A 26648-nucleotide genomic window follows, 5' to 3' on the forward strand; every position below is an offset into this window, starting at 1 on the left:
CCAGGACGGACCCTGACATGCTTCATAGACCAACCAGCTGTGGGATGCAGGGAGCTGTATAGGGCCGTGAGCAAACAAGAAAATGCACATTCAGAGGCGGCGCTCCTAGTGACAGGTGATTTTTATGCACGGTTCCAAATAAATGACATTGTTACATGCTCCTCCCACCATGTTATCTACATAATTAAATGTCCATGTGGGTTGTGTTATGTAGGTAAAACCTCATGTTCTCTCAAACAAAGAATTTGTGAACATAACAATTCAATCAGAAGAAACGACAGGGATTATTCAGTCACAGTACATTTTAATGACCAAAAACATTACATTTCTATCTTTAGATTTTGTGGCATAGAGAAGGTCAAGATATCAGACAGGGGAGGTGATATAAATAAAAATCTGAGCAAAAAATAATGTTTTTGGATTATTATTATTCCCAAAAGGTCTTAGTGATGAAATGCCCATGCAGGTTATGTTGTAAATGTGAACATGAACTAATGCCTTGTCGTTAACCACCAGTTTTTTCTTACAGTGTACCTAATGATTTATGAAAACATACTTGATAGGTCGATGTCCTCATTGTGGTTTTACACAAGTGTTTAATACATTTTATGTACACAATTTATTTGAATATTCATGAAATGCACATTGTTATATTTGGTAACCAAATTCGATGCATTGAATGGATGTGGGTGGAGCAAGGTCTACATAATTAACAAAACTCACAAAAGCTCTGATGAAGGCCTTGAGGCCTATACGTAAAGCCTAATAAAGAACTGTGATACTAGCAAGAGCAGCATGCAGGTAGATTTTTTGTCTCATGTTATTCAATTGTGATCATGCACCTGCAACAAAGATAGCTCAAATGTGCGAGCGCCTTTTGAATTTTGAATACAGGGAAACTGAAATCTGTCTTACCTCATTTTTACCAGCATGTCACCTGTGCAACTAGAGGCGAAAAAACTTTAGATCACATTTGCTCCACACACAGAAACTCATACAAAGCTCTCCCTTGCCCTTCATTTGGCAAATCTGACCATAACTCTATCCTCCTGATTCCTGCTTACAATGAAAAACTCAAAGAGGAAGTACCAGTGACACGCTCAATATGGAAGACTGTTTCGCTAGCACAGACTGGAATATGTTTTGGAATTCATCCGTTAACATTGAGGAGTTTACCACATCAGTCACCGGCTTCATTAATAAGTGCATCGATGAAGTCGTCCCCACAGTGACCGTACATACATACAGTATCCCAACCAGAAGCCATGGATTAAAGGGAACATCTGCACTGAAATAAAGCTAGAGCTGCTACTTTCAAGGAGCGGGACACTAATCCAGATGCTTATAAGAAATCCCGCTATGACCTCTGACAAGCCATCAAACAGCCAAAACGTCAATACAGGACTAAGATCAAAACCAACGGCGGCTCTGACGCTCGTTGGATGTGGCAGGGCTCGCAAACTATAATGGATTACGAAGGGAAACCCAGCCGCAAGCTGCCTAGTGACGCAACCCTACCAGGCGAGCTAAATTCCTTCTATGCTCGCTTCGAGGCAAGCAACACTGAACCTTGCATGAGAGCACTGGCTGTGATCTTGCTCTCCGTAGCCGATGTGAGTAAGACATTTAAACAGGTTAACATTTACAAGGCCACAGGGCCATACGGATTACTAGGTGGTGTACTCAGAGCATATGCTGACCAGCTGGCAAATGTCTTCACTGACATTTTCAACCTCTCCCTGACCAAGTCTGTAATACTTGCATATTTCAAGCAGACCACAATAGTCGCTGTGCCCAAGGACGCCAAGGTAACCTGTCTAAATGGCTATCGCCCCATAGCACTCACATCTGTAGCCATGAAACGCTTTGAAAGGCTGGTCATCAACATCAACACCATGATTCCAGAAACCCTGGACCCACTCCAATTCGCATTCCGCCACCAATAGATCCACAGATGACGCCAATCGCTGTTGCGCTCCACACTTTCCTCTCTCACCTGGATAAGAGGAACACGTATGGGAGAATGCTGTTAATTGACTATAGCTCAGCATTCAACACCATAGTGCCCTCCAAGCTCATCACTAAGCTCAGGACCCTGGGACTGAATACCTCCCTCTGAAACTGGATCCTGGAATTTCTGACGGGCCGCCCCCAGGTGTTGAGGGTAGGTAACAACACATCCGCCACCCTGAACCTCAACATGGGGGGTGTGTGCTTAGTCCCCTCCTGTACTCCCTCTTCATCCATGACTCCAACAATATCATTAAGTTTGCTGATGACATGACGGCGGTTGGCCTGATCACCAATGATGATGAGACAGCCTATAGGGAGGAGGTCAGTGACCTGGTAGTGTGGTGCCAGGACAACAACCTCTCCCTCAATGTCAGCAAGACAAAGGAGCTGATTGTGGACTACAGGAAACGGAGGGCCGAGCACACCCCCATCCACATCGACGGGGCTGTAGTGGAGTGGGTCGAGAGCTTCAGGTTCCTCGTTGTCCACATCACTAAGGAATTATCATAGTCCACATACACCAACACAGTTGTGAAGAAGGCACGACAATGCCTCTTCCCACTCAGGAGGCTGAAAAGATTCGGGCCTCAGATCCTCAACAAGTTCTACAGCTGCACCATTGAGAGCATCTTGACTGGCTTCACCACTGCTTGGTATGACAACTGCTTGGTATCCGACCACAAGGCCATGTACATCACTGGGGCTGAGCTCCCTGCCATCCAGGACCTCTTTAACAGACAGTGTCAGGGGAAGGCCATAAAAATAGTCAGACTCCAGCCACCCTAGTCATAAACTGTTCTCTCTGCTACCACACGGCAAGCGGTACTGATGCACCAAGTCTGGAACCAACAGGACCCTAAACAGCTTCTACCCCCAAGCCATAAGACTGCTAAATAGTTAGTCCAGGTAGCTATTGGTTAACTATTTAACTATCTGCATTGATCCTTTTTGCACTAACTCTTTTGACTCATCACATACGCTGCTGCTACTGTTTATTATCTATCTTGTTGCCTAGTCACTTTATCCCTACCTACAGTTGAAGTCGGAAGTTTACATACATCTTAACCAAATACATTTAAACTCAGTTTTTCACAATTCCTGACATTTAATCCTAGTAAAAATTCCCTGTCTCAGGTCAGTTAGGATCACCACTTTATTTTAAGAATGTGAAATGTCAGAATAATAGTAGAGAGAATGATTGATTTATTTCAGCTTTTATTCATTTCATCACATTCCCAGTGGGTCAGAAGTTTACATACACTCAATTAGTATTTGGTAGCATTGACTTTAAATTGTTTAACCTGGGTCAAACGTTTCGGGTAGCCTTCCACAAGCTTCCCACAATAAGTTGGGTGAATTTTGGCCCATTCCTCCTGACAGAGCTGGTGTAACTGAGTCAGGTTTGTAGGCCTCCTTGCTCGCACATGTTTTTTCAGTTCTCCCACAAATGTTCTATAGGATTGAGGTCAGGGCTTTGTGATGGCCACTCCAATACCTTGACTTTGTTGTCCTTAAGCCATTTTGACACAACTTTGGAAGCATGCTTGGGGTCATTGTCCATTTGGAAGACCCATTTGCGACCAAGCTTTAACTTCCTGACTGATGTCTTGAGATGTTGCTTCAATATATCCACATAATTGTCCTTCCTCATGATGCCATCTATTTTGTGAAGTGCACCAGTCCCTCCTGCAGCAAAGCACCCCCACAGCATGATGCTGCCAACACCATGCTTCACGGTTGGGATGGTGTTCTTCGGCTTGCAAGCTCACCCTTTTTCCTCCAAACATAACGATGGTCATTATGGCCAAACAGTTCTATTTTTGTTTCATCAGACCAGAGGACATTTCTCAAAAAAGTACGATCTTTGTCTCCATGTGCAGTTGCAAACCGTAGTCTGGCTTTTTTTATGACGGTTTTGGAGCAGTGGCTTCTTCCTTGCAGAGCGGCCTTTCACGTTATGTCGATATAGGACTTGTTTTAATGTGGATATAGATACTTTTGTACCTGTTTCCTCCAGCATCTTCACAAGGTCATTTGCTGTTGTTCTGGGATTGATTTGTACTTTTCGCACAAAAGTACGTTCATATCTAGGAGACAGAACACGTCTCCTTCCTGAGCGGTATGATGGCTGCGTGGTCCGATGGTGTTTATACTTGCTTACTATTGTTTGTACAGATGAACGTGGTACCTTCAGGCATTTGGAAATTTCTCCCAAGGATGAACCAGACTTGTGGAGAGCTACTTTTTTTTCTGAGGTCTTGGCTGATTTCTTTTTATTTTCCCATGATGTCAAGCAAAGAGGCACTGAGTTTGAAGGTAGGCCTTGCAATACATCCACAGGTACACCTCCATTTGACTCCAATGATGTCAATTAGCCTATCAGAAGCTTCTAAAGCCATGACATCATTTTCTGGAATTTTCCAAGCTGTTTAAAGTCACAGTCAACTTAGTGTATGTAAACTTCTGACCCACTAGAATTGTGATACAGTGAATTATAAGTGAAATAATCTGTCTGTAAACAATTGTTGGAAAAATTACTTGTGTCATGCAGAAAGTAGATTTCCTAACTGATTTGCCAAAACTCTAGTTTGTTAACAAGATATTTGTGGAGGGGTTGAAAAACTAGTTTTAATGACTCCAACCTAAGTGTATGTAAACTTCCGACTTCAACTGTAGGTGTGCCTTTTGTCCAGGTGTGAAAGGGCAGTGTGGAGCGCAATTGAGATTGCATCATCTGTGGATCTGTTGGGGCGATATGCAAATTGGAGTGGGTCTAAGGTTTCTGGGATAATGGTGTTGATGTGAGCCATGACCAGCCTTTCAAAGCTCTTCATGGCTACAGACGTGAGTGCTACAGGTCGGTAGTCATTTACGCAGGTTAACTTAGTGTTCTTGGGCACAGGGACTATGGTGGTCTGCTTGAAACATGTTGGTATTGCAGACTCAGACAGGGAGAGGTTGAAAATGTCAGTGAAGACACTTGCCAGTTGGTCAGCGCATGCTCGGAGTACACGTCCTGGTAATCCGTCTGGCCTTGCGGCCTTGTGAATGTTGACCTGTTTAAAGGTCTTACTCACATCGGCTACGGAGAGCGTGATCACACAGTCATCAGGAACAGTTGATGCTCTCATGCATGTTTCAGTGTTACTTGCCTCGAAGAGAGCATAGAAGTAATTTAGCTAGTCTGGTAGGCTCGTGTCAGTTGGCAGCTCACGGCTGTGCTTCCCTTTGTAGTCTGTAATAGTTTGCAAGCCCTGCCACATCCGACGAGCATAGGAACCGGTGTAGTACGATTCGATCTTCGTCCTATATTGACGCTTTGCCTGTTTGATGGTTCGTTGGAGGGCATAGCGGGATTTCTTATAAGCTTCCGGGTTAGAGTCCCACTCCTTGAAAGAGGCAGCTCTACCCTTTAGCTCAGTGTGGATGTTGCCTTTAATCTATGGCTTCTGGTTGGGGAATGTACGTACAATCACTGTGGGGACGATGTCATCGATGCACTTATTGATGAAGCCAGTGACTGATGTGGTGTACTCCTCAATGCCATCGGAAGAATCCCGGAACATATTCCAGTCTGTGCTAGCAAAACAGTCCTGTAGCTTACCATCTGCTTCATCTGACCACTTTTTTATTGACCGAGTCATTGGTGCTTCCTGCTTTAGTTTTTGCTTGTAAGCAGGAATCAGGAGGATAGAATTATGGTCAGATTTTCCAAATGGAGGGGGAGGGAGAGCTTTGTACGCGTCTCTGTGTGTGGAGTAAAGGTGGTCTAGAGTTTTTTTTCCCTCTGGTTGCACATTTAACATGCTGGTAGAAATTAGGTAAAATGGATTTAAGTTTCCCTGCATTAAAGTCCCCGGCCACCAGGAGCGCCGCCTCTGGATGAGCGTTTTCCTGTTTGCTTTATGGACATATACAGTTCATTGAGTGCGGTCTTAGTGCCAGCATCGGTTTGTGGTGGTGAATAGACAGCTACGAAGAATATAGATGAAAACTCTCTTGGTAGATAGTGTGGTCTACAGCTTATCCTGAGATACTCTACCTCAGGCGAGCAAATCCTTGAGACTTCCTTAGATATCGTGCACCAGCTGTTGTTTACAAATATACATAAACCGCCACCCCTTGTCTTACCAGAGGCTGCTGTTCTATCCTGCCGATACAGTGTATAACCCGCCAGCTGTATGTTATTCATGGCATCGTTCATCCACGACTCGTGAAACATAAGATATTACAGTTTTTAATGTCCCGTTGGTAGGATATTCGTGACTGTAGTTCGTCCATTTTATTATCAAGCGATTGTAAGTTGTCCAATAGTATCGATGGCAAAGGCAGATTAGCCACCCTTCGCCGGCTCCTTACCATGCATCTCCTTCCGCGATATCTCCTTTTCTTTCTACTGCGAATGACAGGGATGAGGGCCCTGTCGGTGTCTGGAGCAAATCCCTCTTATAAAAGAAAAATTATTCGTCCATTTCAAGGTGAGTAATCGCTGTTCTGACGTCCAGAAGCTCTTTTCGGTCATAAGAGACGGTAGCAGCAACATGTCACGAGAATTTTGTTATCTCAGTGGTCGAAGTCAACTACTTCTCAAGCTTTGAATATTTCCCAGAGGGTGTAAGGCTCTAGTTTAATAATGAATTAAACAAAGTCCCATTTCTACATTAGGTCAGTCTTTTATTCATGAGAGCTCTGGCCTCTCAAGTTCAGAGCCCATCCTTTATACACACACGTCAGACAAAAATCCCATCCCGCTTTAGGCAGGCTTTATTTTTCCACTGTACACATACATTGTTTTTCATATTCTGCAACATGTTTCATAATCTTCTCCGAGGCTAACAGTTTCTCCCCTCCCTGGGTTGGGAGGCCTATTTCCTATTATTGGTTTCACAGTTGTCGACAGTTCTCCTTCTCCTTTGTTGTCTGACCTAACTCCTACTTATATTGCTAAATAGTAACACAATGTCATAATCTTAACTTTTTCTACGCACACACATTACTAGATTATAGTCTTATTATTCAAATACATTTCACACCGTTATATAGTTTCAGGGTGGAATACTTTAGTCATTACTTTTAACATTAAAATCCTTCTATCACAACATTATGTACAAAATAAGTTACAAACAATGCGAAAAAACACACGAAATAGCACAGTTGGTTAAGAGTTCATAAAACAGCAGCCATCCCCTCCGGCGCCATCATAATCAAACATGTTGCAGTAGCAATGTTTCCACCGGTGGAATTAGGGTGACCACATCTAAAAAGCCCAAATGCGGGACAAGGGAGCAATTTTGCGGGACATTCGCAGTACAGTGGACAGAATAAATATTTTGGGAGCAGGTTAATGAATCACGTTCAAATGGCGACATAGTTCTGCTGTATGAAGGTCACTGCCTGTTAAGAGCTATCCTAAGTTGCTAAATACATTTTTTTAAACGTATAATTAAAGATATGTACGCATTGATTCTATTATGCTAACATATGGAATTGTTTTAAGATGGTCATAACAAGGATAATTTAGCTATTGATTTTGAATTTTAGAACACCTTTAGGTATACCAAAAATATATATAAATGTTTTTTTTTTTATATGACAACATCGAATTTGGCCTTACTGCTATTAGCCCATAGAAACGCATTTAATAACAGATTCATACATGGAAAAACAGATAGTCAAAAAATAAATCAAAAGGAAGTTTGTTTTAAAGTGTCTGTCCTATATCTGAGAGATAAAGAAAGTTCAGGAAATAGTTCTTTACCGATATTTAACCCCCCAAAATTGGCACTAAACTACTTCCATATGTACTTCCATTCATTTTTTAAACTGGTACAGGGCTACCTTCAGAAGAGTCTGGTGAGGCTTGTGGGCGTCCTAGAGGAAAACATAGAGTGGTCATATTAGTGTGTAGCCTAAACTGTTTGGACACTACAGACAGAAGTTGGCAGATCAGCGGAACTGACTTCAGACATGTCCCGTGAAGCCAGTCATCTTTCAATAGAGTGGTCATATTGGTTTGTAGGCCAAACCGTTTAGACACTACAGATGTTTTAGTGAGAAGAAATATTTTTTTTTTCATCTGACAAGCACCGCTGTAGCTCGGCCACAGATGCGGAAGGCTGCCATTGGTGAATATGGTGGATTGAGATGCAGCCCATGCAAATATATCTCTAGCTTAAACAGATGGATTTTGATAGGGATTTTTTAAAATTATGCTACATTATGCTAATTAGATTTCAGTGGGGGCGCAGACATGGACTCCAGGTTAATATCAAGTTGAGACACATTTTTTTGCTAGTAAATATAATGACATTGTAAAACAAAACTTCAACCCAAAAGTATTGATCAAAAAACACAATATTGCAAGGAAATTATTTCGAGTTGCAAGTTTAGGCACATTCATTCCAGCAACATAGCAAAAATCTAATGAAATAAAAAATAGATATATATTTGTCACATGCTTTGTAAACAACCGGTGTAGACAAACAGTGAAATGTATACTTACCCAACAATGCAGAGAGACAAAAATAGAAATAATAGAAAAATAATAACACGAGGAATAAATACACAATGAGAAACGATAACTTGGCTATATACACAGGGTACCAGTACCGAGTCGATGTGCAGGGGTACAAAGTAATTGAGGTAGAGATGTACATACAGTGGGGGAAAAAAGTATTTAGTCAGCCACCAATTGTGCAAGTTCTCCCATTTAAAAAGATGAGAGAGGCCTGTAATTTTCATCATAGGTACACGTCAACTATGACAGACAAATTGAGAGAAAAAAATCCAGAAAATCACATTGTAGGATTTTTAATGAATTTATTTTCAAATTATGGTGGAAAATAAGTATTTGGTCACATACAAACAAGCAAGATTTCTGGCTCTCACAGACCTGTAACGTATTCTTTAAGAGGCTCCTCTGTCCTCCACTTGTTACCTGTATTAATTGCACCTGTTTGAACTTGTTATCAGTATAAAAGACACCTGTCCACAACCTCAAACAGTCACACTCCAAACTCCACTATGGCCAAGACCAAAGAGCTGTCAAAGGCAACCAGAAACAAAATTGTAGACCTGCACCAGGCTGGGAAGACTGAATCTGCAATAGGTAAGCAGCTTGGTTTGAAGAAATCAACTGTGGGAGCAATTATTAGGAAATGGAAGACATACAATACCACTGATAATCTCCCTCGATCTGGGGCTCCACGCAAGATCTCACCCCGTGGGGTCAAAATGATCACAAGAACGGTGAGCAAAAATCCCAGAACCACACGGGGGGACCTAGTGAATGACCTGCAGAGAGCTGGGACCAAAGTAACAAAGTCTACCATCAGTAACACACTAAGCCGCCAGGGACTCAAATCCTGCAGTGCCAGACGTGTCCCCCTGCTTAAGCCAGTACATGTCCAGGCCCGTCTGAAGTTTGCTAGAGTGCATTTGGATGATCCAGAAGAGGATTGGGAGAATGTCATATGGTCAGATGAAACCAAAATATAACTTTTTGGTAAAAACTTTGGAGGACAAAGAATGCTGAGTTGCATCCAAAGAACACCATACCTACTGTGAAGCATGGGGGTGGAAACATCATGCTTTGGGGCTGTTTTTCTGCAAAGGGACCAGGACGACTGATCCGTGTAAAGGAAAGAATTAACGGGGCCATGTCTCGTGAGATTTTGAGTGAAAACCTCCTTCCATCAGCAAGGGCATTGAAGATGAAACGTGGCTGGGTCTTTCAGCATGACAATGATCCCAAACACACCGCCCGGGCAACGAAGGAGTGGCTTCATAAGAAGCATTTCAAGGTCCTGGAGTGGCCTAGCCAGTCTCCAGATCTCAACCCCATAGAAAATCTTTGGAGGGAGTTGAAAGTCTGTGTTGCCCAGCGACAGCCCCAAAACATCACTGCTCTAGAGGAGATCTGCATGGAGGAATGGGCCAAAATACCAGCAACAGTGTGTGAAAACCTTGTGAAGACTTACAGAAAACATTTGACCTGTGTCATTGCCAACAAAGGGTATATAACAAAGTATTGAGAAACTTTTGTTATTGACCAAATACTTATTTTCCACCATAATTTGCAAATAAATTCATTAAAAATCCTACAATGTGATTTCCTTTTCTCATTTTGACTGTCATAGTTGACGTGTACCTATGATGAAAATTACAGGCCTCTCTCATCTTTTTAAGTGGGAGAACTTGCACAATTGGTGGCTGACTAAATACTTTTTTCCCCCACTGTATACAGTCGGAAGTTTACATACACTTAGGTTGGAGACATTAAAACTTGTTTTTCAACCACTCCACAAATTTCTTGTTAACAAACTATAGTTTTGGCAAGTCGGTTAGGACATCTGTATAAGTACATATCTACCTCATTTACTTTGTACCCCTGCACATCGACTCAGTACTGGTACCCTGTGTATATAGCCAAGTTATCGTTACTCATTGTGTATTTATTCCTCGTGTTATTATTTTTCTATGATTTCTTATTTTGTCTCTCTGCATTGTTGGGTAAGTATACATTTCACTGTTTGTCTACACCGGTTGTTTACAAAGCATGTGACAAATATATATCTATTTTTTATTTCATTAGATTTTTGCTATGTTGCTGGAATGAATGTGCCTAAACTTGCAACTCAAAATAATTTCCTTGCAAAATTGTGTTTTTCGATCAATACTTTTGGGTTGAAGTTTTGTTTTACAATATCATTATATTTACTAGCAAAAAAATGGATGTCCGCGCCCCCACGGAAATCTAATTAGCATAATGTAGCATAATTTTAAAAAATCCCTATCAAAATCCATCTGTTTAAGCTAGAGATATATTTGCATGGGCTGCATCTCAATCCACCATATTCACCAATGGCGGCCTTCCGCATCTGTGGCCGAGCTACAGCGGTGCTTGTCAGACGATGAGACATCCCGAAAATCTTTCTTCTCACTAAAACATCTGTAGTGTCTAAACGGTTTGGCCTACAAACCAATATGACCACTCTATTGAAAGATGACTGGCTTCACGGGACATGTCTGAAGTCAGTTCCGCTGATCTGCCAACTTCTGTCTGTAGTGTCCAAACAGTTTAGGCTACACACTAATATGACCACTCTATGTTTTGCTCTAGGACGCCCACAAGACTCACCAGACTCTTCTGAAGGTAGCCCTGTACCAGTTTAAAAAATGAATGGAAGTACATATGGAAGTAGTTTAGTGCCAATTTTGGGGGGTTAAATATTGGTAAAAAACGTTCTTTATCTCTCAGATATAGGACAGACACTTTAAAACAAACTTCCTTTTGATTTATTTTTTGACTATCTGTTTTTCCATGTATGAATCTGTTATTCAATGCGTTTCTATGGGCTAATAGCAGTAAGGCCAAATTCGATGTTGTCATAAAAAAAAAACATTTATATATATTTTTGGTATACCTAAAGGTGTTCTAACATTCAAAATCAATAGCTAAATTATCCTTGTTATGACCATCTTAAAACAATTCCATATGTTAGCATAATAGAATCAATGCGTACATATCTTTAATTATACGTTTAAAAAAATGTATTTAGCAACTTAGGATAGCTCTTAACAGGCAGTGACCTTCATACAGCAGAACTATGTCGCCATTTGAACGTGATTCATTAACCTGCTCCCAAAATATTTATTCTGTCCACTGTACTGCGAATGTCCCGCAAAATTGCTCCCTTGTCCCGCATTTGGGCTTTTTAGATGTGGTCACCCTAATTCCACCGGTGGAAACATTGCTACTGCAACATGTTTGATTATGATGGCGCCGGAGGGGATGGCTGCTGTTTTATGAACTCTTAACCAACTGTGCTATTTCGTGTGTTTTTTCGCATTGTTTGTAACTTATTTTGTACATAATGTTGTGATAGAAGGATTTTAATGTTAAAAGTAATGACTAAAGTATTCCACCCTGAAACTATATAACGGTGTGAAATGTATTTGAATAATAAGACTATAATCTAGTAATGTGTGTGCGTAGAAAAAGTTAAGATTATGACATTGTGTTACTATTTAGCAATATAAGTAGGAGTTAGGTCAGACAACAAAGGAGAAGGAGAACTGTCGACAACTGTGAAACCAATAATAGGAAATAGGCCTCCCAACCCAGGGAGGGGAGAAACTGTTAGGCTCGGAGAAGATTATGAAACAGGTTGCAGAATATGAAAAACAATGTATGTGTACAGTGGAAAAATAAAGCCTGCCTAAAGCGGGATGGGATTTTTGTCTGACGTGTGTGTATAAAGGATGGGCTCTGAACTTGAGAGGCCAGAGCTCTCATTAATAAAAGACTGACCTAATGTAGAAATGGGACTTTGTTTAATTCATTATTAAACTAGAGCCTTACACCCTCTGGGAATTATTCAAAGCTTGAGAAGTAGTTGACTTCGACCACTGAGATAACAAAATTCTCGTGACATGTTGCTGCTACCGTCTCTTATGACCGAAAAGAGCTTCTGGACGTCAGAACAGCAATTACTCACCTTGAAATGGACGAATAATTTTTCTTTTATGAGAGGGATTTGCTCCAGACACCGACAGGGCCCTCATCCCTGTCATTCGCAGTAGAAAGAAAAGGAGATATCACGGAAGGAGATGCATGGTAAGGAGCCGGCGAAGGGTGGCTAATCTGCCTTTGCCATCGATACTATTGGACAACTTACAATCGCTTGATAATAAAATGGACGAACTACAGGCACGAATATCCTACCAACGGGACATTAAAAAAAAACTGTAATATCTTATGTTTCACTGAGTCGTGGATGAACGATGCCATGAATAACATACAGCTGGCGAGTTATACACTGTATCGGCAGGATAGAACAGCAGCCTCTGGTAAGACAAGGGGTGGCAGTTTATGTATATTTGTAAACAACAGCTGGTGCACGATATCTAAGGCAGTCTCAAGGTTTTGCTCGCCTGAGGTAGAGTATCTCAGGATAAGCTGTATACCACACTATCTACCAAGAGAGTTTTCATCTATATTCTTCGTAGCTGTCTATTTACCACCACAAACTGATGCTGGCACTAAGACCGCACTCAATGAACTGTATATGTCCATAAGCAAACAGGAAAACGCTCATCCAGAGGCGGCGCTCCTGGTGGCCGGGGACTTTAATGCAGGGAAACTTAAATCCATTTTACCTAATTTCTACCAGCATGTTAAATGTGCAACCAGAGGGGGAAAAAAACTCTAGACCACCTTTACTCCACACACAGAGACGCGTACAAAGCTCTCCCTCCCCCTCCATTTGGAAAATCTGACCATAATTCTATCCTCTTGATTCCTGCTTACAAGCAAAAACTAAAGCAGGAAGCACCAGTGACTCGGTCAATAAAAAAGTGGTCAGATGAAGCAGATGCTAAGCTACAGGACTGTTTTGCTAGCACAGACTGGAATATGTTCTGGGATTCTTCCGATGGCATTGAGGAGTACACCACATCAGTCACTGGCTTCATCAATAAGTGCATCGATGACGTCGTCCCCACAGTGATTGTACGTACATACCCCAACCAGAAGCCATAGATTACAGGCAACATCCACACTGAGCTAAAGGGTAGAGCTGCCTCTTTCAAGGAGTGGGACTCTAACCCGGAAGCTTATAAGAAATCCTGCTATGCCCTCCAACGAACCATCAAACAGGCAAAGCGTCAATACAGGACGAAGATCGAATCGTACTACACCGGTTCCTACGCTCGTCGGATGTGGCAGGGCTTGCAAACTATTACAGACTACAAAGGGAAGCACAGCCGCGAGCTGCCAACTGACACGAGCCTACCAGACTAGCTAAATTACTTCTATGCTCTCTTCGAGGCAAGTAACACTGAAACATGCATGAGAGCATCAACTGTTCCTGATGACTGTGTGATCACGCTCTCCGTAGCCGATGTGAGTAAGACCTTTAAACAGGTCAACATTCACAAGGACGCAAGGCCAGACGGATTACCAGGACGTGTACTCCGAGCATGCGCTGACCAACTGGGAAGTGTCTTCACTGACATTTTCAACCTCTCCCTGTCTGAGTCTGCAATACCAACATGTTTCAAGCAGACCACCATAGTCCCTGTGCCCAAGAACACTAAGTTAACCTGCGTAAATGACTACCGACCTGTAGCACTCACGTCTGTAGCCTTGAAGTGCTTTGAAAGGCTGGTCATGGCTCACATCAACACCATTATCCCAGAAATCTTAGACCCACTCCAATTTGCATATCGCCCCAACAGATCCACAGATGATGCAATCTCAATTGCGCTCCACACTGCCCTTTCACACCTGGACAAAAGGAACACCTACAGTTGAAGTCGGAAGTTTACATACACTTAGGTTGGAGTCATTAAAACTTGTTTTTCAACCACTCCACAAATTTCTTGTTAACAAACTATAGATTTGGCAAGTCAGTTAGGAAATCTACTTTCTGCATGACACAAGTAATTTTTCCAACAATTGTTTACAGACAGATCATTTCACTTATAATTCACTGTATCACAACTCTAGTGGGTCAGAAGTTTACATAGGTACAAAAGTATCTATATCCACATTAAAACAAGTCCTATATCGACATAACGTGAAAGGCCGCTCTGCAAGGAAGAAGCCACTGCAACTGCACATGGGGACAAAGATCGTACTTTTTTGAGAAATGTCCTCTGTTCTGATGAAACAAAAATAGAACTGTTTGGCCATAATGACCATCGTTATGTTTGGAGGAAAAAGGGTGAGCTTGCAAGCCGAAGAACACCATCCCAACCGTGAAGCACGGGGGTGGCAGCATCATGCTGTGGGGGTGCTTTGCTGCAGGAGGGACTGGTGCACTTCACAAAATAGATGGCATCATGAGGAAGGAAAATTATGTGGATATATTGAAGCAACATCTCAAGACATCAGTCAGGAAGTTAAAGCTTGGTCGCAAATGGGTCTTCCAAATGGACAATGACGCCAAGCATGCTTCCAAAGTTGTGGCAAAATGGCTTAAGGACAACAAAGTCAAGGTATTGTAGTGGCCATCACAAAGCCCTGACCTCAATCCTATAGAAAATGTGTGGGCAGAACTGAAAAAAGGTGTGCGAGCAAGGAGGCCTACAAACCTGACTCAGTAACACCAGCTCTATCAGGAGGAATGGGCCAAAATTCACCCAATTTATTGTGGGAAGCTTGTGGAAGGCTACCTGAAACGTTTGACCCAAGTTAAACAATTTAAAGGCAATGCTACCAAATACTAATTGAGTGTATGTAAACTTCTGACCCACTGGGAATGTGATGAAATAAACAAAAGCTGAAATAAATCATTCTCTTTACTATTATTCTGACATTTCACATTCTTAAAATAAGTGGTGATCCTAACTGATCTAAGACAGGGATTTTTTACTAGGATTAAATGTCAGGAATTGTGAAAAACTGAGTTTAAATGTATTTGGCTAAGGTGTATGTAAACTTCCGACTTCAACTGTATGTGAGAATGCTATTCATTGACTACAGTTCAGCGTTCAACACCATAGTGCCCTCAAAACTCATCACTAAGCTAAGGACCCTGGGACTAAACACCTCCCTCTGCATCTGGATCCTGGACTTCCTGACGGGCCGCCCCCAGGTGGTAAGGGTAGGTAACAACACATCCGCCATGCTGATCCTCAACACAGGGGCCCCTCAGGGGTGCGTGCTCAGTCCCCTCCTGTACTCCCTGTTCACTCATGACTGCATGGCCAGGCACGACTCCAACACCATTATTACGTTTTCCGATGACACAACCGCGGTAGGCCTGATCACCGACAATGACGAGACAGCCTATAGGGAGGAGGTCAGAGACCTGGCCGTGTGGTGCCAGGACAACAACCTCTCCCTCAACGTGATCAAGACAAAGGAGATGATTGTGGACTACAGGAAAAAGAAGAGGACCGAGCACGCAGGTTGAGAGCGTCAAGTTCCTTGATGTCCACATCACCAACAAACTAACATGGTCCAAGCACACCAAGAGAGTCGTGAAGAGGGCACGACAAAACCTATTCCCCCTAAGCAGACTGAAAAGATTTGGCATGGGTCCTCAGATCCTCAAAAGGTTCTACAGCTGCACCATCGAGAGCATCCTGACTGGTTGCATCACTGCCTGGCTCGGCCTCCGACCGCAAGGCACTATAGGGGGTAATGCGTACGGCCCAGTACGTCACTGGGGCCAAGCTTCCTGCCATCCAGGACCTCTATACCAGGCGGTGTCAGAGGAAGGCCCTAAATATTGTCAAAGACTCCAGCCACCCTAGTCATAGACTGTTCTCTCTGCTACCGCACGGCAAGCGGTACCGGAGCGCCAAGTCTAGGTCCAAGAGGCTTCTAAACAGCTTCTATCCCCAAGCCATAAGACTCCTGAACATCTAATCAAATGGCTAACCAAACTATTCCCCCCCCCCCATTTTACGCAGCTGCTACTCTCTGTTTATTATCTATACAGCCCATTTGTAATTAGCCCACCCAACTACCTCATCCCCATATTGTCATTTTGTTTTGCTCATTTAAACCCCAGTATCTCTATTTGCACATCATCTTCTGCACATCTATCACTCCAGTGTTAATACTAAATTGTAATTATTTTGCACTATGGCCTATGTATTGCCTTACCGCCATAACTTACTACATTTGCACACACTGTATGTAGATTTTCTATTGTGTTTTTGACTGTATGTTTTGTTTATCCCATGTGTAACTCTGTGTTGTTGTTGTTTTTAATCGCACTGCTTTGCTTTCTTAGCCAGGTTGCAGTTGTAAATGAGAACTTGTTCTCAACTGGCCTACCTGGTTAAATAAAGGTGAAATAAAAAATAAAAATAAATTGTCACTTTAATAACTCTACCTACATGTACATATTACACCAATTACCTCGACTAACCGGTGCCCCCGCACATTGACTCGGTACCGGTACCCCCTGTATATAGCCTCGCTATTGTTATTTTTACAGCTGCTCTTTCATTATTTGTTACTTTATTTTGTATTATTTTTGATTGTATTTTTTTGTGATTTTATTTGTTATTCTTTCTTAAAACTGCATTGTTGGTTAAGGGCTTGTAAGTAAGTGTCACGATCGTTCATTAACGAGAAGGACCAAGGCGCAGCATGATATGTATTCATATTTATTTATGTACTGAACACACGACAAAACAACAAACGAAACGTGAAGTCCAAGGTAGACAAAATAACATACCTCACACGGAACAAGATCCCACAACTGACTGGTGCCAAACGGCTGCCTAAGTATTGTCCCCAATCAGAGACAACGAGCTACAGCTGCCTCTGATTGGGAACCACCCTGGCCAACATAGATCTAAACGATCTAGAAACTAAACACAACACGAAATATACACACCCTGACTCAACAAATAACCGTCCCCTGAGTCAGGGCGTGACAGTACCCCCCCCCAAAGGTGCGGACTCCGACCGCGCCACATAAACCTAACAGGGTAGGGGCCGGGTGGGCATTCCGCCTCGGAGGCGGATCCGGCTCCGGGTGTAACCACCACTTACTCTCCACCTCCCCGTTGCGCCCCTGGTCTGGTCTGGACCTTGGCGCGCTGCTTCCTCTCTCCTTCCTCCCATGAAGTACCACGCCCTGTCTGGACCCTGGTGTGGGAGACCCCGAACCTGGAGAGGGGCTGACGTCTGGGTCTGGACTGGAACCGCTGACTGGAGCTGGACCCGACGACGGTGGATCGAACTGCTCTGGCTCCGGGGTGGAGCCGCTGACCGGAACTGGATCAGGCATCGGTGGAGCGGACTGCTCTGGCTCCGGAGTGGAGCCGCTGACCGGAGCTGGACTGGACCCCGGTGGAGCGGATTGCTCTGGCTCCGGAGTGGAGCAGCTGACCGGTGCCGGACCAGGCACCGGTGGAACAGGCACGGGCCGTGCCGGACTGGACACACGCACCACTGGCTTGGTGCGGGGAGCAGGAACAGGCCGGACTGGGCTGACGACGCGCACCCCTGGCTTGGTGCAGGGAGCAGGAACGGGCCGGACTGGGCTGACGACGCGCACCACTGGCTTGGTGCGGGGAGCAGGAACGAGCCTTACCGGACTGGCGACGCGCACCACTGGCCTGGTGCGGGGAGCAGGAACGGGCCGGACTGGGCTGACGACGCGCACCACTGGCTTGGTGCGGGGAGCAGGAACGGGCCGTACCGGACTGGCGACGCGCACCACTGGCCTGGTGCGGGGAGCAGGAACGGGCCGGACTGGGCTGACGACACGCACCACTGGCTTAGTGCGGGAATCAGGAACGGGCCGGACCGGACTGGCGACACGCACCACTCGATTGGTGCGAGGAGTAGGACTGGGTTCCTTCATTAACCCCCGCTCCTTCTGCTGCCTAACCAGCTCCTCTCGCCGTGCCTCTACACTTTCCTTCTGCTCCCTCTGCACCAATGACCCCCTTAATCTGGCGGCCTCCTCTGCTAAACGGCTGAACCGCTCTATCGCGGCCTCCTGCTGCCTTGTCTCTCCCCCGTGATCATGGCCTCCATCCCTCTTGCCAGACTCTCGCTCATCTCCTCCCAAGTCCATCCTCTCTCCTCATCACGCTGCTTGATCCAGGATTGGTGGGATCTTCTGTCACGATCGTTCATTAACGAGAAGGACCAAGGCGCAGCGTGATATGTATTCATATTTATTAACGTACTGAACACACGACAAAACAACAAACGAAATGTGAAGTCCAAGGTAGACAAAATAACATACCTCACACGGAACAAGATCCCACAACTGACTGGTGCCAAACGGCTGCCTAAGTATGGTCCCCAATCAGAGACAACGAGCTACAGCTGCCTCTGATTGGGAACCACCCTGGGCAACATAGCTCTAAACGATCTAGAAACTAAACACAACACGAAATATACACACCCTGACTCAACAAATAACCGTCCCCTGAGTCAGGGCGTGACAGTAAGCATTTCACTGTAAGGTCCTACACCTGTTATATTTGGGACATGTGACAAATATAATTTGATTTGATTCTGATTTGAGGTTAACACCATCTTTTCACATGTGAGGAGAATAACATTATTTCAACCTGCAGATTAGATTCTCACTTTCACATGTGGAATTGCAAGTTCACATGTCAAAAACAATCACATGTGGAACTTTATCACATACAAAACTGCAAATGTGATTTTGAAAATGCAATTCCACATTTGAAAGTGAGATTTTCAAATGTGGAGTTTTCTTACATGTGAATCTGCAAATTGGATTTTATATAATAATATAAATAATATAATATGCCATTTAGCAGACGCTTTTATCCAAAGCGACTTACAGTCATGCGTGCATACATTTTTTTTGTGTATGGGTGATCCCGGGGATTGAACCCACTACCTTGGCGTTACAAGCGCCGTGCTCTACCAGCTGAGCTACAGAGGACCACATTTTCATATGTGATTGATTTTCACATGATTGATTTTCACATGTGATCTTGCAATTCCACATGTGAAAGTGCCAACTGCATATCCGATTTTCACATGTGAAACTGCAATTCACATGTGAGGTGTAAACATGTTATTCTCCTCATGTGAAAATGTGGTGTTAACATGAACTCTAAATGTAATACGTGGTTTCACGTGCAAAATTTAAGCTCAACATGTGAAAACAGCTAATTTCACATGTGAAAATGCAGGGTAGCAGGTAGCCTAGCAGTTAAGAGCGTGGGCCCTATCGATTGAGCCCTTGAGCAATACACTTAACCGTAATTGCTCCTGTAAGTCGCTCTGGATAAGAGAGCCTGGTAAATGAAAAAGTGATTTTTGTAAGGGGTCATTTATGTGGATAATAAAAACAACCCCTACAGGAAACTGTGAATCAAAAATGTTAATGTTATTCCAATATGCAAATTGCTGAATTCCATGTGGTGTAAAACTAGGAAGCTGGCATCTTCAATATTGTAATAGTGTTATTTTACGTGAACTTGAATGCATCTGGTCAGAGCTGAAACACAATGCAACAAAAGAGAATAACAACACCACTCTAGCATATTAACAATCCATCGAATCCGATGCTGACCACGATAGCTGAGTCACACAGCCATCCGAGAAAGGCGACAGACAGAGCATTGCCACTAAATGAGATTGCATTGTGACTGCGTCAGTATCGACAGGTGGATGAGGGGCCAAGAACTCAGTCATCACCAGATCTCAGTCATCAATGCTTTTGTTCGTGCTGTCAATCAACTGTCCATTATATTATGGATTCATTGCATGGACATTGTCCACCTTTCTACGGTCTCTTTCTTTGTTATATACAATGGGGCCAATGCTGCAGTCATCATCCACATGCATGTGACAAACTGCAGTTCTTACTCTCTTATTGTCTCTACCAAGATTCAGAAGAACTGTTGCTACTATTTGAGTCCATATAATTGTTTTATGTTAGGGATTACGTTGCGCCTGTGGTCTTTTCATGTGCAAATTCTGAAAATCCTGCATATCTTTTTTTGCATTCATTTTCATATTTTATCGTCTCCCTTTACCTCCAACACTGTATAATGAGAAACAGGGTAAATCCATGTGAAAGAATTCATGGCTAAGGGAAGAGGAAGAGTGTTATGAAGAGTAATCATGTAAAAACATACAGACGTATGGGTCTAAAAATAAGATGCCCATAGCATATCGAGAGTTTGGGACTATAAGATTCTACAGTATCTGCATTTTTTCCCAAATGTAGTTATTGACAGCCTTGTTCTGTTCAATGTTCTCCACCTACATAGTACTCTAAATATCACAATTCATGTTGTTAAGTTCAAAAGAATACAAGATCAAAATTGCTGACACCATTTAAACCAATGAGGGGTCAGAACTTTAAAGCCAATTATCTCATAATCATATTTTTGCAGTCTCAAGATCTCGATATGGCTTTGATACTGAGAAATTAATTTGTGTGGATATAGTACATACAGTAACAAGTGTGAATATTGCATTTCAAGCATATCGAGAAAACAAGTTTAATAATCAGTGTGTAATATTAGTGTGTAAGCCTGTTTAACACCAGTCTATAAAATGCTAATCAGTCTCCTATAGTGCTGTACTTGCAGCCCCCAGCAAGCGAGCAGCCCTCTCTCTGCAGCATGGTGTGCAGTGCCAGGCCTGACCTTGCATCATAATGTCACACTGCATTTGAGTGACATCAGTGATTTGGGATGGGGCTCTGCCTGGCAGCACATATGGCACTTTGATCCTCGACAATCACATGCCACGCTACAAAGGGAAAGTGCCTACTGCTGAGGAGTGTGTCTAGCTCCCCAGGTGTTAAGAAGTAGAAATAAGCCTTGGTATAGTTTTCTACATAGCCTAATTTGCGTATTTATAGATACAGTAACTCACATTTCAAAATCAGCACAGTAACCCAGCCTTATACTTATATGGTCCCAAGAAGGTAATCAGTTGTTTGTAATGGATAAGACTGCAAGCCCTCGCCTGAAGGATCATCTTATCTAATTTGCAACTCATTGATGATATATTATTCATTAATTTGCTGTTTTGGAAAAAGCTACATTTTATTGATGTTTGATAAACAGTCAGTGGTTCTCTGACATCTGCTGGCTGGAGCCTCCTTCATGTTGTTTACTCTTGTTGCTATTCTGCCATCTACTGGTCAAACAGTGTTACGCCAGCATACATCTCCCTGAGTGCAGTGCAGTGTACTTTGTTAGCAGTGTGGCACCATGTAAGATGTTGTCACCAGTCCATACGGTAGATGACACCTCGTATACCCAGTCAAAACTGTTCGCCCCAGTCAAAACTGTTCGCTGCTCTGGCACCCCAATGGTGGAACAAGCTCCCTCACGACGCCAGGACAGCGGAGTCACTCACCACCTTCCGGAGACATTTGAAACCCCACCTCTTTAAGGAATACCTGGGATATCCCACTGGCTATAGGGTGAATGCACCAATTTGTAAGTCGCTCTGGATAAGAGCGTCTGCTAAATGTCGTAAATGTAAATGTATTAGACCTCCACATCAGTGAAATCAGTGGTGTATTTGTGGGCATGTTAACATAAGTGGCCAATTACACAGTCCCTCAGTCTACATCCTCTGCTGTATCTTTCACGCCTCCCTCTCCATCCACTAATGTCACAAAAGTCCATTACTACCTCACATTGAATGCTTGGAAACATTGTCTCTGTGCATTAGTCCGGTTGTTCTTCCATTGACAATTCTTGGAAATCTATATTAAATTGACAATATCCTAGAAATGAATCAATTCATGTCAAATCTTTCCTCTAATCTATTTGGAGAATGGACTAATTGAATGTCGCGGCATCAAATAAAACAGGCTTGACATTTAGGTTGCCTACGCAGCAGCAAGAGGAACTGCCCCTCCCTACCCTCAGGCTATGCTCAAACCCTACACCCCAACCTGAGCAGTCTGTTCTGCCACCTCTGGTCTCTTGGCCCTCCCACCCCTATGGGAGGGCAGCTCCCACTCAGCCCAGTCAAAGCTCTTCTCTGTCCTGGCATCCCAATGGTGGAACGATTCCCCCTGACGTTAGTCACTGCTCACCTTCCCAACTCTTCGCTTCACGTGAGATGTATTGTATAATCCCATGCTTGTGTTTATTTGAGCACTGAGGGGGTTTAAATGGTGAGTGAGTGTCGAAAGGAACCTGATATACCAGAGTACGGTATAATTACAGGGATTAGTTCATTTTCTCCAGAGAACGAGAGGGAGAGCTGCATTGGTTTGAAAGCTGCCGAGACTGAATAAAGATAGCACTCATGGGGATTGTTCCCCTCTCAAAACCATCTCCAAGCTTAGTGCCATGACATCTTGAACCATCTCTACATTAAATATGATTCATTGTCTATTATGTTACAATATTACACCAATCAAGCCCTATGTACTCTGTCTGTACAGGTAATTAGTTCATTTCCCTATGATTTGCATGATCAAGCCACAACACCAGTAATAACAGTAACTTTACTCAACCATGTGGATCGTGATGAAGTCACAATCAATCTGGGGTGTTGCCTGTATATTTCGTTTTTTTGTCGAAAGTCCAAACCACATCTGCGTCATGGATGTCTGAATAGACAGACAGCCATCTTCAGTCAGAGTTTGGCCAAGCCTGTCAGATAAACTGTCTCCTTTCTCATTTGGAAGACCCATTTGCGACCAAGCTTTAACTTCCTGACTGAGGTCTTGAGATGTTGCTTCAATATATCCACATCATTTTCCTTCCTCATGATGCCATCTATTTTGTGAAGTGCACCAGTCCCTCCTGCAGCAAAGCACCCCCACAGCATGATGCTGCCACCCCCGTTCTTCACGGTTGGGATGGTGTTCTTCGGCTTGCAAGGTCACCCTTTTTCCTCCAAACATTACGATGGTCATTATGGCCAAACAGTTCTATTTTTGTTTCATCAGACCAGAGGACATTTCTGCAAAAAGTACAATCTTTGTCCCCATGTGCTGTTGCAAACCGTAGTCTGGCTTTTTTATGGCGGTTTTGGAGCAGTGGCTTCTTCCTTGCAAAGCGGCCTTTCAGGTTAAGTCGATATAGGACTCGTTTTACTGTGGATTTAGATACTTTTGTACCTGTTTCCTCCAGCATCTTCACAAGGTCCTTTGGTGTTGTTCTGGGATTGATTTGCACTTTTCGCACCAAAGTACGTTCATCTCTATGAGACAGAACTCGTCTCCTTCCTGAGCAGTATGACGGCTGCGTGGTCCCATGGTGTTTATACTTGCGTACTATTGTTTGTACAGATGAACGTGGTACCTTCAGGCATTTGGAAATTGCTCCCAAGGATGAACCAGACTTGTGGAGGTCTACAATTTTTTTTCTGAGGTCTTTGCTGATTTCTTTAGATTTTCCCATGATGTCAAGCAAAGAGGCACTGCGTTTGAAGGTAGGCCTTGAAATACATCCACAGGTACACCTCCAATTGACTCAAATTATATCAATTGGCCTATCAGAAGCTTCTAAAGCCATGACATCATTTTCTGGAATTTTCCAAGCTGTTTAAAGGCACAGTCAACTTAGTGTATGTAAACTTCTGACCCACTGGAATTGTGATACAGTGAATTATCAGTGAAATAATCTGTCTGTAAACAATTGTTGGAAAAATGACTTGTGTCATGCACAAAGTAGATGTCCTAACCGACTTGCCAAAACTATAGTTTGTTAACAAGAAATTTGTGGAGTGGTTGAAAAATGAGTTTTAATGACTCCAACCTAAGTGTATGTAAACTTCCGACTTCAACTGTAAGTGCAGGGCTAGGCCTTACATACAATAAAATAAAACATGTAAGTGTCCATGTACTGTACAAAAGAGCACATAAGAGGAGTCCTGTTTGGTTTAGAGTGGTGCCTGTCCTCAAATATGTTCTGTTCAGAACAAGTCTGTCCACTCAGAGCAGGAGGCCGACTGGTCTGGTTTTCTCCAGCCCTCCTGGGCTGACTGGGCTGGCACTGCTAGACTCTGTCTCTACTCACACTGGTTCTTGGTTGTGTGTGACACAAGCTGACTGACTGTGTCTATGTTTTTTGGGTGCCCAGGAAAGCCAGACAATTTCAGTGGCAGATGCATTGATTTAAAGAGCCTGGGGCTGGGAGGATGAGTGGGAGAGCCGAAGGCTCAAAAGCTGCTTGGGGACACATCGACAGAAGATCCCTTTAAGCCACTACAAGCCTACATCTCTGTAAATTAGTGTTTTCCATGAATTCCATCATACTTTAACTCTGTGAGACCCAAGCATAGATCCAAATGAGGAAAACAATGTATTACCCTTCACCAATACTTGGAACAGACCTCTGATTATGAAAATAATACTCTATTAGAATTAAAGTTTGTAGAACACTTTTATGTAAACGTTGTAAAAATGCACCTTTTGGGCTTCAATGGTAGTATTTGTGGTAAGAAAACTAGGAAATTCTATTCAAATCACATCAAAAGGAATCAAAATAATGTGATGGAAAATATCTGAAATAGCTAAATTGATCAACTTGATCTATCAAAATGTTTGTATTTTGCATTCAAAAACATATTTTTGAAAGGATCAACTATTTTGTGTGTTTTCTATGTATGGAGAACATCACATTTTCTTTTAGTCCTATTTTGTTGTCCTTTCAGGTTTAAATTAATGTCAATGGCAATATTCTGACCTCATAAACCAACATTTTTTAAAACATATATACATTTTTGTTACTTCTGAAGTATTTGGTTGTCCATGTTTACATTATTTGGAAGGGAAACAATCTCTCTTACTTGTCTATCTATATATGAATGTGGCCCTATGTTTCAGTTTGGCCACCCTTTAAACCCAATTATGCGTTTTGGCAACTATTATTAAACTACCTCTAGCTCTGGCTCAGAATGTTTGTTTCTCAATTTATTTTGTTCTTCATAATGACTACATCTTAGAGGAGACAAGTAAATTTTTTTGTCATGTACAGATGTAGAATCTTAATTTGATCACTATTTTGTTGCTGAGAATTTTCCTGCACAGCAGGAAATACAAACTTGTAGTGTATCAACCCCTACAAAACTTCATTAATTATAATCCACATAATAATTCACATTCCCTGTTGGTGCAAACTGGCTCAGATTAAGAGCCTACATTTGCACTTACATGGATGGCTAACAACATATGCTTGTGTAGGGGACAAGTGCGGAAAATTCAAGCCCCTTGGGTGCTGCCATAGACTAACATTAGTAGTGCCCATCCAAGAAGGCTCAAGGTCATTGGCCACAGATAAAATGACGTCAAATCACGTTATATCTACTGTAGCTTTGATTGGACTGATCATATCAACATCATGCTTTCAAAATCTTAGCTAGCAAGCTAGACAAGCAGTCATCATCATGCATCAAGAAATTATAGATATAACGTATCTGTTTTCATCGGCCATTGGACATAAACGTTACACAACAAGTTGGAAATCGCAAATTCAACAATGAGTGCTAAGGCACCACTGCAGCCCCGGGTTCGATCCCAGGCTGTATTACAGCCGGCTGTGACCGGGAGACCCATGAGGCGGCGCACAATTGGCCAAGCATCGTCCGGGTTAGGGGAGGGTTTGGCCGGCCGGGATTTCCTTGTCTCATCGTGCTCTAGCGACTCCTTGTGGTGGGCCGAGGCGCCTGCAAGCTGATTTCATTCGTCAGTTCGACAGTGTTTCCTCCGACACATTGGTGCGGCTGGCTTCCGGGTTAAGCGAGCAGTGTGTCAAGAAGCAGTGCGGCTTGGCTCTCGACCTTCGCCGAGTCCGTAGGGGAGTTGCAGCGATGAGACAAGATTGTAACTACCATTTAGATATCACGAAAAAGGGGTTAACGCCATGGGCCAGAAAAGTTTGAATACATTGTACATGCTGTCAATCCAGCATGACTTCTGCCACGTTCAAGACAACTGGGAACTCGGATAAAACAAGCTCCGACTGGGAAAATACGGAAAATAATCTTGAACGGTCATCCAACTCGGAATTCCAAGTCAGGATTTCGGGCCTCTTTCTAGAGCCCACAAGAAGGACTGCCGTGCCACCTTCCTGTTTAAGTGAGGACAGCACAACAAGGTGAGTCCAAAAATGTATTGCATGCTGCTGCATAAATGATGTAATATGCCAGGGCGATATGTATACTGTAGCCAAGAAAGTAA

The sequence above is a fragment of the Coregonus lavaretus genome, assembly GCF_964263955.1.
Source record: "Coregonus lavaretus genome assembly, chromosome: 10".
Taxonomy (NCBI): Eukaryota; Metazoa; Chordata; class Actinopteri; order Salmoniformes; family Salmonidae; genus Coregonus; species Coregonus lavaretus.